We start from the raw sequence: 19,688 nt of genomic DNA, 5'->3' as shown, positions 1-19,688 counted from the left end.
TACAACCGAGTGCTGAACTTCGATGATCCATCATTGTCATAATATGGGTCACGTAAAGTAGCCCGGCGCACCACTTTTAAAGAACAATACAATTAAAGGATAGTTCTACCTAAGACCAATGTACAAGGTACAAACTTTACAAACTGAATTTAGCTCTGTGTCTACATGAGACGACACGAGATGTTATACGTTTAATGTATCACTCATTATAAGGATACAAATAATCTAGTAACAAGGAACAGACACACTATTTAGATCCCTAGTGTGAGGAAGACACACAAAGATTACCGTTAAATTGTGATATCAGGAATTTTATTAATATTGAGACTATGAATATGACAATTCGGTAGTGGTCAATACTCCTTCGCAACAGACAGTGTAAATAAAAACGTATATATATATATATATATATATATATATATATCTGACTTTTAAATTAAACGCGGTTATTTAGATGTGCCATACCAATTTGAACGTGGGTATGAATAAACATTTGTTATTTAAGGTATAATTCGACAGGATAAAAAAAGTTCATTTAACTAATATATATTTACAGAGTTACATCAATGTCTCCTGTACACGTTTTAACAGTATTCGTAGCAACCATTAGATGAATTTGTTTATAAAAAATCTACATACCAGGCTAAATGTGAGCTTATAGATAAACATGTATGTAGTGGTGAATAATCTAACTGTACTGTACTAACTGCATATCTTTTCCACAACGTAAAGGGAGTCAATTATTTTGTGATGCAAGTCACCTATTGTACTTGGTACACAGACGTTGAACATGACTATGGTCTATATGTACTCTGAAAAAACTTGCGATCAACCGTCACTGGTACGATAAGCTTTCAATCGGCGAAACAGTGAACACAATCTGACCAAATGTGAAGAGAAAATAGTGACGGCCGATGTGTTTGCATGTGTTTATATCCAGTGCTACTCATATGTGGTACTCAATCTGTTCAGCAAATGTACATTTTAGCAAATAGTTCAGACCAGAATGTGAGAGAAACATGTGTAAACACAGTCTTCGTTTAACACACCTTTAAAGACATCGCCATACTGTACGCGAATCGTTAATTATGAACGTTTCATCCAGTATGGCTTATTCAATACACTCTGTAATACGTGCAAGGTTAACAAATTTGCTAAAAATGTGTTGTGTAACTTTTAAACTTCTTCATGTATCAATTCCAGGTACAATAGATTTTATCCACTCGGCGTTGGTGCATGGAAACACATGGATATTTTTGAAAATATTTTCTAGGCGTAATTCTAAAGAAACTCTGACTGCTACCGATGTGAAGAGATAGAGCCGCAAATGTTAGAAGACCATTATTTTGTTACAGCTGTAGGTAGTTATATTGTATTTGCACGTACCAGCGCGACAATGTTGGATTACATTTACTTCACCGTGCTGGACTATAGTATTAAATTTGTACTTGACAATAAACAAATCAAATTAATAATTTATTCAGTACTGAAATGAAAATGTTTGCCCCAACATTGTTGAGACTTTCATTATCTCAAATGAAAGTCATTTTCTTATATTGGCGAACAATATTGACGTATTTTTTTAACAAAACTATTTTCGCATAAATGGCTGATTGTTGGTTACTAGAAACGATACTAAAATACTTCCGAATGTTAGATTACTTACACAAAAATGTGTTACTACAATATATTCATAGAAGAAGGATCATTTGGTTACAGATATGTGTTGCGTGGCAGCAGTGCACCTGTACCAACGACAATATGCAAACATAAACGATCATGTGTTTTCAGCAAAATATTTATTGAGAACAACAATAATATAATATGAATACATGTTTTCACCAATAATGTACACCAGCACTGAGTAAATATTACTTGCATGCAAAAAATGACTTGCTGAAAATAAATATATTTAAAGTAGTTTTTGAAATTGTGTCTTTCATTTTCGAAGCAATAAATCAAATTAAACACACAACTTTAAAGATTCTTATTTGATGACAAATCATCTGTTTGCAGAATATATGACAATCAATTTGACTATTTACAAATATAACGTAAATTTGTTGACTGAAAATCTGCATGAGCAGCTAAAGATGAGAACAGCCTTGGAGAAATAAAATATGAACAAACCATTGATATAAATGCAGGATTTAGATATTTCAGGATTTGTCGATTATTCTATAGCGAAATTGAAAAATATGCCATATTTGTAAATATTTCAAATTTCATTTCAATTGTAGTTGAATATTTCGCCTATGAATATTACATTTGTTGTACACAAATTGCTTGTTACAACTAAACTATGTGTGATATGTGAAATTAGTTGAAATTATGTCTTTGACTCTGGTATTTGTTGTACACATTCACTGAAGAAAGGCTAGCGTTGCATTTTCAGAGACCATCATATTGTGTTTGACTCGCCCAACACCGGGAATAGTTCCCCCCCCCCTCTGAAAAGCATATCAGCATACTATATTGCATCGTCTGGAGGTTTCTGAAAAAAAAGGCAAATGCAATGATCTAATTAATTATTTTACCTGGTTCCTGGTATTTGGTGATTGAATAACAACAATAATCATTTTGTTCGTGTTAAGTAATTAAAATATTTTTAGTTGTTTTGATCTTCCCTCACATTAGTAATGATAGTTAATGAAGTGTAGACGGCAGTGTCATACGGTTGCAGTTCATAGTAAATGTTGTCACCGCGCTCATCATCGTATGTTAGACTGTTCTGTACATTCGTAGGTGACTTTGATTCACGTTGCACCATCTTTATTGGCTCTATATTCGCGTACTCTTCAGTTCTTTCAATCGCCTCTATAGATCGGTTATATGCTGTATTATGTTGAAAAAATATATGTCTGATTATGAAGTAAATATAATACTGACTGTATCATAGATACCATTGCAAAAGAGCTGAACGGATTGAAACTGATTCCTAAAATATGTCTTTGCATGTACAATACATGTATATAATTAATTAATATATTAAATAACAACAGACTTTCCAGCGACCTCAATATAATGACTACACTTACTTGCTTCGTTAAATGATCTTATTTTAGTGCTATTGGTACCATTACCAACTCTGGAATATAAGTTTATTTTGTGAGAACTACGAATATGTATGATAGTGCATTATGCTAAAATTGTTATAACTACAGAATAATAGTAAAATACAATATACAAGTTATATGCACAACGATATAGAAAGTAATATCGTCCACAGGGATGTATGCACTGTGTTGTGTTGCAGTTTTTTTTTTTTAATTCGCAATTTGGGGCATGGTTTGGGATAATACAATTAAAATAAGCTTATAAGAGTACACTTACTCTTTTGTAGCATGATCTGGGACACGGCGTTCTGTAAGAGAATTGTATTGCAATAATATACACGTAGACGTAATTCAATGAAGGCCAATACAACTGACTCAGAGCCATATGTGTGTGTGTGTGTGTGTGTGTGTGTGTGTGTGTGTGTGTGTGTGTGAGTGAGTAATACAAATTCGAGGTCACAGTGTGAGTTTACATATGTCCTGTTATTAGGTAAAATAATAAATAACTATTAAATTAAATTTGGAACGCGTGTTTCTATGTAACAGAGAGCAACATAAAATCGAATGTGTTTCTTATATATTGTCGATCTATGAAATAAAACAATTTAACACACATATATCTTGCAACATTTTGGAGTAAAGGAGAAGGTTTCAGTATGGCTTTATAAAATTATTTATCTACACTAACCTGTTGATTTCTTCAACCAATCCTCTCTGTATATCATTATAATAATTATGATGTCCACAATGATAAGGACTATTGACAGCAAAAAGCAAACTGTAATTTCAGTAGCATACAAATTGTCTTCAAATCTTGAATCTAGTGGAAACGTACGTGTTATTCGTACATGTACTAACGTGCTTTCCTCGCAAATATCAATAATGTAAGTTACAAACAAAGCCGAATCCCCTTTTTTTCTACTTACGTGTTCAAAATATAGTGATTATGAAAAAGACACATATATAAGTGCCAGTTAATTTAGGCATGTTGGTGCAAAATTGTATTTCGTTTAAACTTCCTGAAATGCAGTTATTGTTACCTGCATGAATTTGTGATTACAAACTTACCTCCTATCTCTCCTGTTAATAGTATAATAAAATCTATACTACCAAGATAATTTTTCGCGTTGCACGTGTAATTCCCGTAGTGTGATTCAGTGGCATTATAAATTGTCAGTATACTGGTAGTGTTTGTAACAATTGTCCTCCCGTGAATGTGTATCTCAGTTCCATTAGCAATAGGATCATCCGATGAATCGAACCATGTAATATTCACAGCAGGGTTACTGCTTATTTCACAAATTAGTTGTGTTGTTTTATCTGCACTCGCTTGAGTATGGTTATTCTGGTCTCCATTAATCACAAGCGGTGAATCTGAAAAAACAGGTTTTAAAAAGTATGTGCATTTCAGCTTCATTGCAATAGCAACGTTATCATCATATCGATCTTCCCCCACGTTCAATCACATGACACACCATATAACATTTAATTTATTGTCCCCACTCTGCAATTATTCAAATATTGTAGTAACTTTAAAGTTGAAACTTACAATGTACATCCAATTTCACATGATTAGACAAATACTGGTTCTCTGAATCGCCATTATAAACTGCTTCGCATCTTAACACGTCATTATGATCTTTATGATTAACGATATCGTTCAACTGTTGTGACGTCACAACTCCATGGTATACACCATGGGACATCTCCACTTCTTTCAGATAATCATCTGTTGGCAATCCATTTCTATACCACGTGATACTTGATGCAGGGTTACTACTACAAGTTGTGCACGTCAATGTTAACACGTCACCTTCAATTATAGTACCATTGTAGCCCGTAAGAATTGTGGTACAATTTCCTGGCTCCGCAGGAGGGACTGGAATTTTAAATTATTTTTAAAGAAAATAGGTTTTAGTTATTGGACTAACTTTTACATCATTTTACATCATCTTTAATGATTTGTGCATGTGTTTGTGTTTTTTTTTTCCAACAGGGCTGAACCATTAAACAACTACAATTTTCAAAATTAGCCTAAACGTTTCTATGTTGCCTTGACCATATTCACGAAAAAGTATGTGCTTATGTATTTCACAATACAGCTACATATAAGAAAGTATGTGGGCGATTCAGTCTTTGCTAGAAACTTGATGGCTGTATTGTCGAAGCATATAAACCAGAAAAATGTGATATGTCTAAAATACGTGAACCCCGATTCATCTTACTCTCGCGCATTCACTTCAAGTTCGTGATACATGTGAGGGAAAAGGTGAAAGTTCAAGTTCACAGTATGTTGTTAGCAATATTTCGTTTAAATTCACAAAAGATGTTTGAAGAAGGGTCGTCAAGAGTAGTTATTATGTTTCTCAAGACATGATTAGATTCAGTCAGAGATCAAATTTCATGTCACAGTATTTGTGTATCTTTTCAATTAAACACCAAAGGATGAATAGTTGACTCTTCAAACTTCGCACATGACAAGCAATACAAAAATACCCACCTAGATTGTCATGACACGGGGTCAATATCAAACAGTCAGCAAATGCGAGGCCGTTTTAGTTTTACTGTAGATTCCAGCAGATATTTCACTATATGATGTCTCACATTATACTAGTGCATAACGCTTGTAAATGCGTGATAATGCTTGGATAAGGAGTTGTTATATTTTACAAGCCGGATTAAAAAAAACAGCTAAACTATATATTCGGTCTGATCTTTCAAACAAGGACGTAAGTACGAGTCATTCAAAGGTTGTTTAACAGAAACACCTCCTAGTATTGAACACTAGGAAGGTCCGCAACATTATAGCAACAACTATAACATTGGAATTACCCTAAACTAATGTGAAATTATTTTTGGATAACAAAATATACTTACAATTAACGCATAGTATGGTGTCATTTGAGTTTACTCTGCAACCGCCATCATTTAGAAATGATTCACAGTGATACACTGCAGAGTTATGTTTTGCAACAAGATTGATTTGAAGTTTTTCTTCATATGTAACACCGTTGAAATTTCCTATCGAACGTTTAACGCTGACAACTCTCTCATAGCAACTGTCTTCTAATAAAGTATCATTACGGAACCACTCAATTGTTGAGACTGGATTGCTGCTCCCTGTTAAGCATGTCAAGTGTAACATCTCTCTTGCGTATAACACTTTTACTGGATCGGTAATAGTGACGTATTTAGCACTGACTGCAAACATTCACAAAGGTGCAATATGGAGATCATTATGCTTCGTTAAAATATGCATTTGTATTCTATATTGAAAATGACGGAAAAAAAATAGAAACTGTGAAATATATGTAATTGTTGACTTACACATGACGTTTAGAATCCCACTATCACATGTTAGAGGTTCGACTTGCACCGTATTTGTTGCTTCACATATGTACATAGCACCATTATCGGCTCGACTTAAATTCCATGAATAGACTGCAGTACTTATGGTGTCAGTTGGTGCGGGTGTAGTCTCAATCAGAACTGCATTGTCATCAGAATTATTGAGCCACCGTAGGTTTGCCAGAGGATTACCATCAATTGACTCACAATAAATAACAATATCATTACCTTCCGCGAGTGAATTCGGCTCAACGGATGTTCTGCATGTCGGTCTATCAGGTGAGTCTAAATAAAGAGAATGTTTCTAATCTGTGACTGTTCATAATTTATTCAACAACAAATAGTAAACGTTTCTGAAAAAAAACTGTAAAATGTAATTACACAATATGTATTAGAAATAAAGCATCTTTTTTATGTAGAAGATATTATAAATAGATATTACTCAACGCTACACTCCATTACTTAATGCAAAACACGTTTTATTCTGTCTTAGAATGAATGCAATTTTCTAACAAAGTGAGTGTGACCATTATCATATAATTTACATCTCGGTCAAATAGACCAGGTTTCGTTCTATTTTACTACAAAACGACATGTCATTTTTATTATAATAATGGCCGATACTCATCATTCACCTCCAGTGAACAATAAATAATTAAATAATTATTGATTATAGTTTGATATTCTGCTAATCTGTTGATTGTATGCACAAATAAATAAATAAAACTAAGCTTACATTGAACATTAAGTGGGTCTGTGAAACACGTATGTTTTTCAGTTGATACCACGTGTTGACCGTCGCAGTGGTATATTCTGTCGTTATCCGTTTTATCTAAATGCCAGCTACAGTTGGTAACAGTTACATCAACTGTTGCTCCAGTGTTACATTGCCCTTGGTGTGTAATCGTACCGTTAAACCACTCTAAAGTAGGCGCTGGAAAACCGCCGTGTGCACTGCAACTGATTGTTAGATAATCCCCAGCTTTTAAGTTGTTGTTATTAACCGCGTCTGGTGAATGGCAGTGTGGCCAGGGAGAGTCTGGAAGATCTATTTGTAAAGAATAATGAGTTTTCACTTAGCAAAAAATAACAACTAAACTTTAGTGTTGTGACACAACAATTTCAAATCAAAACTTACACTGAAGAAAAATAATTTCCTGTCTAGCTTCACCAAACTAAATGATTTAGGTAAACTACTCAGATAAAAAATAATAAATTTATTGAAAAATAAAATAGATACATACTTACATAATACGACTAAACTAGATTTTTCACTTGTATCACTGCCTGCAATGTTTGTTGCTGTGCAAGAATATTCCCCCGTATCGTTTCTGAGCACTGGTCTAATTATAAATCCAGATGTAGATTCTTCTTCGTGATATCGTGGGTTCTGCAGATCCATAATGATATCGTCTTTTAACCAATCATACGTCACTCCGTAAGGATTAGATGTAGTGCAGTAAAGATATGCTGAAGTAAGCATGTTGACAGTGCTTTCAATTACAGGCGACTCAACCTGTATTGCAGTAGAGTGAGGTATATCTAAAATAATAAAACTTATAATTAAATTCATGATTATACAGCTAATTGCCGTGCACTCAATTTGGAATATTCAAACTACCACTAAATATTGTTTCTACTGTCACACATTCATAGCCTTCAGTAATTTGAGGTGTAATTTTGTTTAATTCTAGTTCCTATATATTATATAGAAAAACTGAGTAAACTGTGTAAACGTACTGTCATACACGTTCTTCTCGTATACAGGCTTATTTAATTGGGCATACTGTTCAACAAGTCATATTCAAAAAAAAAAACAAAAAAAAAAAACAAACAATCATCTAGTATAAAGAAAAATAGTTAAGAGATTCACTACTGTATACTAAAACGATTGAAACTTGTATGTTTGTCATAGTTTGAGATAAATGTCATGTAAAAACAATAGATAATTTTACCAAACAATCAGCATTTCATCGGTTACCAGCTATTGTTTATTATGACTTTAGTTGCTCAGTTGGAAATTGCAAGGTTGATTGAATAAGCGTAAGCTCCCCAGCAATACACTTATTCTCGTAATACGTATCTTAGATATAAAACTAATAATCAATTACCTATGACATGCAATTCGAGAGAATCCTCCACAGCGTCAAATGATAATCCTAGTATTCTACACCAATACAAATCACTGTCACTGGAAATTGTGTCATTTATCTCAAGTGTTGTATTCCCAACAATTCGATGGCGGTCATATTCATCTTCAATGCTATAGCCATGCCTAATATGTATTATAGCAATAAGGTCACTATCATCGTACAGTGGTCCACCTTTACTCCAATAAAATGTCATCTCAGGGTCATTATACTTTGTAAAATTGCAGTTCAAATATGCTGTATCACCAATTACCACATCAACGTCTTGTCCTACTATACCGTCTGTAAAAATACAGGAATTTGATAATGATTATAGTTTCCGACCAAACCAAGAAAAATGTGTGGTTGTGCATCCGTGCTTTTTCTCGCCCGTTCGTTCCTTTTTTCATATCGCCCTTTCCATCTTGCTTACATTCTTATTTGTATTTGGGTGCAATGTAGAAATTTAAACCCATTTTTTCTGAAATAATTCAAAGGAAATACAAGCCACAATACAAGCTTACAGACAAATCGAGCACATTGGTATTTGTATTTTTATTTCCATCGAACGCATCTCCGTAACACACACTCACCCGCATTGTAGTATATATCGGATTAAATTCCTTTTGATAAGCATCAGCTCGCAGAGAACCGCTAAACCTTTCAGGGCGTTGCTCGAAATTTACCAGGAACTGTGATATGATGACGCATTCGAAGTTACCTTTTCAAATTTGACGTGAATCTTGAATGCTAAGCAGCATTTTTAACTTATTAACCATTCTAGTATGTACTACGTTTAGTTCGTATTAACAATTATTTATGCGTAACATTGGAAGCAACAAAATAGAAGCGATAACAGCAGTGAACTGAAATGTGGTATGCGCAATAATATGAAGCAGTTTGTTTAATGAATTACACAACGTAATGAAGCATGGACAATTTACTAAGATGACTTAATAAGCCTTATATAATTTCTCTTCTTCCTTAAGACTTTGACATCTTTGTGGATGATTGAATGCCGTTACGGTATAGGGGTCGCATTCAAGCCGCGATGCGCGGTATTTCAGAACAAAATAACGTCATAAGAGTGAAGAATGTGAGGGATTATATATTCACTAGATGCATATACCGAATAAAATTGAGTTACCGATATGACATGGGTGATAACCTATCACTGTGGCGCAGATAGGTTTCCATCATTTCGAATAATATGCCTTGCATGAATTATATTCAGACTGTTATATCTGCCATGAAAGTATTTCGCGAGTGTCAGAATGACTTAATCGACCAGTATCTATGAAGTATTTGTGATATTCAGGCTTATATAACAAAACAAGTGAAACCTTTATTAAATTTTTCACATTTTTTGAGTAGTCATTACATGAAAGAGAGTGCACTCAGTCTTTATTTTGACGTGACTCAGAATGCCCATCTCTATTAAGGTGCATGGCCTAACTAAAAGTGCACACTTGCAAAACACCATCTCACAGATTACAGGCTGTTGTATTTGAATTTATTGCTCAGTGAAAAACGCGTATGAGTGCGACAGTTTCTCTATTCTTGTTATACATTTCTTATATATAAAACTAATAATCAATTACCTATGACATGCAATTCGAGAGAATCCTCCACAGCGTCAAATGATATTCCTAATATTCTACACCAATACAAATCACTGTCTCTGGAAATAGTGTCATGTATCTCAAGTGTTGTGTTCCCAACAATTCGATGGCGGTCATATCCATCTTCAATGCTATAGCCAAGCCTAATATGTATAGTAGCAATAAGGTCACTATCCTCGTACTGTGGTCCACCTTTACTCCAATAAAACTTCATCTCAGGGTCATTATACTTTGTGAAATTGCAGTTCAAATATGCTGTATCACCAATTACCACATCAACGTCTTGTCCTACTAGCTTGGCTGTAAAAATGCAGGAATTTGATAATGATTATTTTTTTCTAATCGACTAATGAAAATACGAGTCAATGCGTACGGACGTGCTTGATGTTCCAACCTTCACGAGCCGAATGCGAAGGAAGGTTTATCTAATTCTACACAGCACAATGAAGTTAAAAATTGTAAAACTACAGGAATACGTAATATTACCAACTTATACCACACAAATCACTGATTTTTTTTAAATCGACCTTGCCCTTCAGCAGAACGACTAATTTGCATATAAATAATTAACTACTAGTATATCATATGTGTTTCAAATATGTGCAATTTAATTCGACCAGCAAATTTACAAACAAATTCTCGCAATTCCACTTAATGGAACGTGTTCTTATCAAATGTATGGCGATGATAGGAACAAATCAGCCCATTGACGAAGATGTAGAGGAACCCCAGGATATGTCATAAAAAACAGTAAAATAATTATCGTGGCTGAGCAATTTGTTGTCGAATGGTGATGACCGTGAATCTGTCAATTGAGCAAACATCACCAGGCAAGTTACTGCAGTTAATTTCTCCAGCATGGCCGATCGGAGTCGCTAAATACACAACAGTCACGCAATTTCGGTGTTTGACTACCACATGGGTCACTATGACATTTCCAAGTAAAATGTTAATTATCATTTTTAGATACGAATTATGTGTGACTTTCACAATTTTAAACGTCTTTTGGCCGTTATATACACATTTTCACGTTTTATCAGTACTTTTGTACAGGTCATCGCTGCCACATCGCTGCATGGTTATCGCAAACATATTAAAACGGTTCAATACAGAGCTTACGTTGAAACCAGTATTCTCGTAAAAAAATTACTAGACAAGCAACCACTGTAAAAATTGTTGTTACTGCATCGGGATCCGACAAAAGCAATGTGTTAGTTTGTGTATACCGGACAATCAACAACTGAGATGAGACGTATTTCATATTATACACATCTATTGTTATTTTTTCTAGCTTCATAACCATGTCCCACTTTAGATTTTTGGACTTTTGTTTCCCGGAGCAGCTGATTTGTTTTCGTTTGGTTAAACTAGTTCCGGTTATGTATCACACACATGCGTAAGGTGGGTGTATTTGTGTCGTATACCTTCATTGTGACATCACAATATATAGATAACATGTCTATGCATGTGATAATATTAATAGTATTAGTTTAATATTTACTCCATGCGTTATTTTAATATTCGTGTTTATAGAGACGCACAATATAATCGCTTTTTATATACCGGGGTTATCAACTTAGCATAGTCAAAGTGCTTAACATGTTTCTCGGCTGTGAATTTGAAATTCCATGACTCGTTTTATCATATAGTATCATTGCCCGTTCTTTCCCTCGTAGGTTGGCTATATCACATACTCTACTTAAACTCACTGACCGTTTTACAGTAGAAACGTGGATGCTCAAAAATAAATAATCTTACCAGTATCGGAGAATACGGCCATTCTTTGACAAAGACATATTGTGAATGAAACCATTAACTGTATTAGCCGGGGCGCCATACTCAGGTCACATATATAACCAAAATAAAATGTTTACTTGTTTTGGACACGTGATATGTACGATACACGTCACATTTCAAAGATCGCATCATATGGTTGAGGCAAGCGTGTCGTTATAAATCGGAGTCATGACGTTCAGAAAGACATATAGAATATTGTCATCGTTATTATATACTGCATACTCTTAAATTCAGGTAGATTTTTAGCAACTTTATGGACAAGATTTGCATTCTATCACACTCTATGTATAATTTACTTCTTCCTTGTATTTGTTCTTACAAATGACTGGCAGTTTTTGAATAGTTGACATTGACTAGAATATTTATCCCCTGATCATAGACCTTTTCACAAGCCAAGAAGTAATATTGATATGTAGTGATAGAAAACGGAGGTTCCACTGGATCGTTTCTACATAGCTTTGAAATATGTATTATACATGTGCAGCGACAAGGCAGCTAAAGTACAACTCTAACGCCTACAGTTGTTTTGAATAATTGACAATAATTTCATCTCAAAACAAATCGCATTTGTGCTCTCAACTTTATACTAGGGTATAGCCATAATCCGACTTCGTTTGATTTGTCGGCAATACCTGTTGTGTTCTAATACAGTAACATCATAAGTCAATAAAATATGTATTATTAACGGTGAACAGTAACCATGAAAGAACGCTACACGTAACAGTCGATAAAGGGCACCATGGACTGACACAGTCCGGGCGATTTATTTCTTTTTAAATTTCAAATTGAAAAAAAAAATGGCGAAATGAGGTTGTTAACGCAAAATCCCCTGTAACCGCGAAATCACCCAGACTGGACGTGTTTACCGCGCCCTCTGTGGTGAAAGCTGGAACTAGTGCGTTTTCATACTAGTTTTTATGTTAATGAGCAGAATGAAAGGCAAGAACCTTATCCAATCAAAGTAATTTGATCTTTAAATTATATCTAGTTAACCTTTGTACCTGGAGACTTTTCTTCAAGTTTTTCGATCGTCAATCATAACAAACGATTTACTATTTATAACGTTCCGTACAAATTATTCTAATGAAGAGAAGTAGTCTGCGTGTAGCTTTATCTCGCCTCAGTTAGAGTGAAGCGCGATCTGCACAGAAGACCCACGATGTTACCTCAGTATGCAGTGCGCACGCCTCCACTCTATTTCTGTATTCGTTCAGTGATGTCACTGTATTCGTGAATGAATAATAGCAATATATGTTAAACTCATAGTTGCTGTTGACATAGGAAGTAAAGTAAGCAAATAACACCGATATATATAATAATTTTTAACACATACGCCTGGGCGATTTATTTCTTTTTAAATTTTAAATTAAATAAAAAAATAGCGAAATGGGGGTGTTAACGCAACCGTACAATCACAACAGAACTGAAGTAAATCATCCACTATGCAATATTTTCATGGAAACCTTAAACATCTTTCAGATTTAGCTGAATGACATGCGACGTCTGGGAGTTGGCAGAGTCATTAAACTAGCCCATTTAGATAATGCTGGCATTGTGTGACATAGTATGCTAAGTATTTAAGGAAAACCAGATCAAACCAAACAGTTAATGTTCAAAAGAGCCGAGATGGTCTTTAGTAAATGTGTGCCTTTTTAAAAAAAAATGTTCACTCTACGCTGCCAAAAATGTTCATCTCGATAGACTCCCCACCATTTCCTTATCAGATAAGTTCATTGGTATGTTATATAAAAAATGTTTTACCAAGAACAGAACACTAAAATAGCATTGATCTTCTCAATTGTCGTCTTAATGTATTTAGATCTTTGTAAGGCTATTTCCCATCTCCACGTTGACAATATATAGTTGATTTTTATAATTCAAGTCAAACATTCAAGTGAAACATTTACGATACAAAATTAAAAAAAAATAAAGTATTAGTGTGCTGTATGTATAACTTGAAATCAGTGCTGTTTTATACAATGGTAAAATTGACTTAAGTGATTAACAACGTTCATCCTGCCGTCTGTTGTTAAACACATGTGTTCAGAATGTTGCAACATGTTTTATTCAGTAATAAGGCACACCAGATGAATAGTGTTAAACCAGATTAGTTAAACTATTAGACGGTTAATAACAGACAATCCCAATATCGGAATGCTTCTGAAACTGCCGTATATCCGCTGCTCCGGTCTATTTTTTTGCGCTCACAGTCTATTCCTGTTCCGCCTAATCATATAAAACATGCCAGTACAACAGGTCGCCACTTAATACATTACATGGCCATATGTTTGGCAAACCCCATCTGTTTCCTGAATTAGGTTTGACTGAGATAAATTAATATGAAATAGCATATCTTGTTTGTCTGTATAGGATATTATACACAATTTGGGAAGCTGCCAGTTCGAAAGGTAAAAACAACGTTTAAGCGTTCCATATAAAACAATCGACTTCAGTCGAGTAATACACATAGGCTGGTCAATGACCTCGTTGTACCTTTGTCTTTAGTGGGTGAATATTTCCGTACGTATGTAAATTGCTTTTGATTTCAAAGGCGTTACACGTATACCGGTCAAAAATATTTAAAACTCCTGTTAACCAGTTAATATGTTAACATTGCCGTGTGCGTTAGTATAGTGCAAACACTTGGCAAATTTAGTTAGGTTTTTACTAAGTCGCACTGTGCTATTGAGTGTACTGAATACTGAACTTATACATCTATGAAAGGATTGTCATCAACAATAATCATATACTCATAATGTGCTATTTATCTTTGGTTGAATGTTGTTAACTACTGGATATATTTACAACATACGATATGTTTATTTCACAAGATACATAATAGGAAAATAGGCAAAAACTAAACAAAATGATGTTAACGCTAACATTCTATTTCATTGGCAAAAAATATCCTAGGTGAACTCGCATATTTTATTATAAAACCAATTGTCGCCAACAATTTAAAACATAAGACAAAACATTATGTATTCCGATGTCAAGGACTATGAACAAATTAAGTCTGACATAGTTATCCTTGAGAAAAGGATGGTTATTTGCAGTATGTTCGATATCAGCAAATATAAAATTATTCATTTTCGACGTAGTAGAACACTATTTACATATAATGTCATTATTGCATCAAATAAACTCATCACAATGTGAATCGTATTCAAGTGTTCTGATGAATTGGTACCTGAAATGTGACGATCGTTCTAATAAGCTCGAAACTGAACTTAGGAAAATAAATGGTTCCAGGCTTCATATACTGAAACATGGCAAGCCAGATGTTATCGTAAAATTGCAAAGTTTAATTTGTTCGAAATTTGATTTGGCTGTACAAAAGTGAACGTCTATAAAGTAGGTAAAACTTGAAAAAGCACAGTTACTACAAGCTCGGCTAATCACAAAATAATAGCGTTAACTAATAACGTAACTACAATTTCCCTCGTAATTTCAATTGGTTTATGTTGTCACACAACTGCTAACACTAATATTTAGGTTAGATACTTTTTTTAGACAAAGTAGGGTATTGTCGAAAACACACTGTTGTAATTAAAAACATGTGTATTATATAATTAAAAACGCAAAAGTACACTTTTTTCAAAATATAACACTAGGTGTTTATGGGAATATAAATGTGTCATTTATGTGTTCAGGGATAGAACACAATAGTTTGTTTTTATATAAATCAATTTATATACATAAAGAATATAATACGTTGATTCATGGTTTGTAAATAATTGCTGAATTAAGGAATATTTTCATAGAAATGAACTCAACCTTCATAATTGTGTTATATGTATAACACATCTCAAGTCATAATTTAATACCATTTGAGTAGTGAAAGTAAAATTATTCATGAATAAAAAAACGTACGTAAAGATATGATATATATAATAATAAGAATCGTATTATTTGTGAATAAAAAAAATGTTAACTCATGATTTCTATATAATTGATTTGAAATATCATTATTTATTAATAATGAAAAATCACAGAATTGTATACATATAATAAGCTTAAATCCATAAAAAACGCTATATAAATAAATGCACAAACGGAACCGCGAATATGTTAGGTGTTATATTGTACAGTGTTCAACCAAAATCTCGACTCCTTCTATGCTTTTCTTTTTCGGAAATTGAAGCATTTGCCTCTAAGTTGGGAGTACCAATGAGAGATTGACAATGCTAATGGTATGACCTGTCATTGTTGCACCATTTATTTTCATATGCTAATTAGCAGACAACGATTTGTGTTCGTTCAAAAAAAACTTCCGGAAAGTTTAATAGTCCATCGAGAAATCGGACCATCAATATCCCATCCGATATCGGGATTGGATATCAAAAACATCCAATGGTTCCATCACATTGAACAGACGTGATACATGGTATAATATAAGTTTATTACGAGGATACCACAAAGTATGCACGAAGAAAGTACAGCGGGAGTATCAACCAACGCGTAGCGAAAGTCTATGCGACGGTGTACTGTCTGATTATTATTACACATCGTTTCCGTCTAAGGATACATGATGGAAATGCCGAAATCCAAAATGTTTAGAACTAATTCAGTGAAATTATTTGTGTGGAGTCCGGTCAAACGCTGGTAGCAGCCATGTTTGTTTTAATATTAGAGGAGCCTCACGCGCGTAATCATTTCATATTTGGAATTCGCATTTCCTAATATGGTAAGATGAAAATACCCCGTAAAACACCGCAAAATTACGGCACACTGTACTGATCCCCTTCTGCTATTATGTGATGCCGACATATTGCATAACTCGCAGTGAAAAAAAAACTTAAATGTGAAATTCGCGGTTGACACAACCATCGCTGGGTTAAATAAAGGCGCAGATGAACGCGACTACCGCCACCCGGTCGAAGAGCTGGTTGTGTTATGCGCTGAGAAAGGAGATATTCGTCGATTTCGGTCGGGAAAAGACGCATATCTCTCCATTGTCATTGATCATGATGGCTCGGAGGTGGAGCGCGTTGACTGCTTCAAGTTCCTCGGCATCCCCATATCCATCGACTCGACCTGCTCGAAGCATGTCGAGCACTGCGTCACGAAGGCCCAGCCTCGGCTGTTCTTCCTTCTAAGATTTAAATGTTTTCGTTTTCTGACTGCTCTGCTGCTTAAATTCGGCTACGAGGACCGGAGGCTCCTGGGCGGTGTGGTGGCGAGCGTGTCGTGTATTATTGGGATCCAACTTCCCCTCTATGCGACGTGTACTTAAAACGCCTGGATAGGCGAGCCGAACGAATCATTGCTGACACGTTTCATTCAGCGCATGATTTGTTTGAGCTCCTACCGTTCGACAGGCGCTATCGGTCTCTGACCTCTACATCGTTCTGGTCCGCCAAAGAATTCTACTCTATAGCCGCCCGACGCATGATGTCAAATGTACGTATGGCCCCTTTGTTGCATCGAGTCAAATGATTGTATTTACATTCTTGTATTTCATTTTCAATGTGCAATGCTAATCCAATTTACATGTATATGTTTAACTTATTTAGCCAATAAAGTACGATATGATGAAAAGTGATTCAACTGATTATATTGAAATTATTTTTAATGACATAAACTTAGTTTATTAGCCCCGTATTCTTATAACACATTCCAACATGTTTCTCGGCTGTGAATTTGAATTTGAAATTCCATGACTCGTTTTATCATATAGTATCATTGCCCATTCTTTCTCTCGTAGGTTGGCTATATCACATACTCTACTTAAACTCACTGACCGTTTTACAGTAGAAACGTGGATGCTCAAAAAAAATAATCTTACCAGTATCGGAGAATACGGCCGTTCTTTGACAAAGACATATTGTGAATGAAACCATTAACTGTATTAGCCGGGGCGCCATACTCAGGTCACATATATAACCAAAATAAAATGTTTACTTGTTTTGGACACGTGATATGTACGATACACGTCACATTTCAAAGTTCGCATCATATGGTTGAGGCAAGGGTGTCGTTATAAATCGGAGTCATGACGTTCAGAAAGACATATAGAATATTGTCATCGTTATTATATACTGCATACTCTTAAATTCAGGTAGATTTTTAGCAACTTTATGGACAAGATTTGCATTCTATCACACTCTATGTATAATTTACTTCTTCCTTGTATTTGTTCTTACAAATTACTGGCAGTTTTTGAATAGTTGACATTGACTAGAATATTTCGTATAACAGTCATACCCCGATGATTATAGGCCTTTTCACAAGCCAAGAAGTAATATTGATATGTAGTGATAGAAAACGGAGGTTCCACTGGATCGTTTCTACATAGCTTTGAAATATGTATTATACATGTGCAGCGACAAGACAGCTAAAGTACAACTCTAACGCCTACAGTTGTTTTGAATAATTGACAATAATTTCATCTCAAAACAAATCGCATTTGTGCTCTCAACTTTATGCTAGGGTATACTCCGACTTCGTTTGATTTGTCGGCAATACCTGTTGTGTTCTAATACAGTAACATCATAAGTCAATAAAATATGTATTATTAACGGTGAACACTAATCATGAACGAACGCTACACAACTGTTGATAAAGGGAGCTATAGACTGGCACAGGCTGGGCGATTTATTTCTTTTTAAATTTTAAATTAAATAAAAAAATTAGCGAAATGGGGGTGTTAACGCAAAATCCCCTGTAACCGCGAAATCACCCAGACTGGACGTTTTTGCCGCGCCCTCTGTGGTGAAAGCTGGAACTGGTGTGTCTTCATACTAGTTGCTATGTTAATGAGCAGAATGAAAGACAAGAATGTTATCCAATCAAAGTAATTTGATCTTTAAACTATATCTAGTTAACCTTTGTACCTCAAGACTTTTCTTCATGTTTTTCGATCGTCAATCATAACAAACGAGTTACTATTTATAACGTTCCGTACAAATTATTCTAATGAAGAGAAGTAACCTGCGTGTAGCTCGATCTCGCATCAGTTAGAGTGAAGCGCGATCTGCACAGAAGACCCACAATGTTTACCTCAGTATGCAGTGCGCACGCCTCCACTCTATTTCTGTATTCGTTCAGTGATGTCACTGTATTCGTGAATGAATAATAGCAATATATTTTAAACTCATAGTTGCTGTTGACATAGGAAGTAAAGTAAGCAAATAACACCGATATATATAACAATTTTTAACACATACGCCTGGGCGATTTATTTCTTTTTAAATTTTAAATTAAATAACAAAAATAGCGAAATGGGGGTGTTAACGCAACCGTACAATCACAAAAGAACTGAAGTAAATATTTTCATGGAAACCTTAAACATCTTTCAGATTTAGCTGAATGACATGCGACGTCTGGGAGTTGGCAGAGTCGTTAAACTAGCCCATTTAGATAATGCTGGCATTGTGTGACATAGTATGCTAAGTATTTAAGGAAAACCAGATCAAAACAAACAGTTAATGTTCAAAAGAGCCGAGATGGTCTTTAGTAAATGTGTGCCTTTTTAAAAAAAATGTTTACTCTACGCTGCCAAAAATGTTCATCTCGATAGACTCCCCACCATTTCCTTACCAGATATGCTCATTGGTATGTTATATAAAAATGTTTTACCAAGAACAGAACATTAAAATAACATTGATCTTCTCAATTGTCGTCTTAATGTATATAGATCTTTGCAAGGCTATTTCCCATCTCCACATTGACAATATATAGTTGATTTTTATAATTCAAGTCAAACATTCAAGTGAAACATTTACGATACAAAA

The sequence above is a fragment of the Saccoglossus kowalevskii genome, chromosome 5, assembly GCF_978046115.1.
Source record: "Saccoglossus kowalevskii chromosome 5, keSacKowa6.1, whole genome shotgun sequence".
Classification (NCBI taxonomy): domain Eukaryota; kingdom Metazoa; phylum Hemichordata; class Enteropneusta; family Harrimaniidae; genus Saccoglossus; species Saccoglossus kowalevskii.
Note: the sequence above shows the minus strand (reverse complement) of the source record.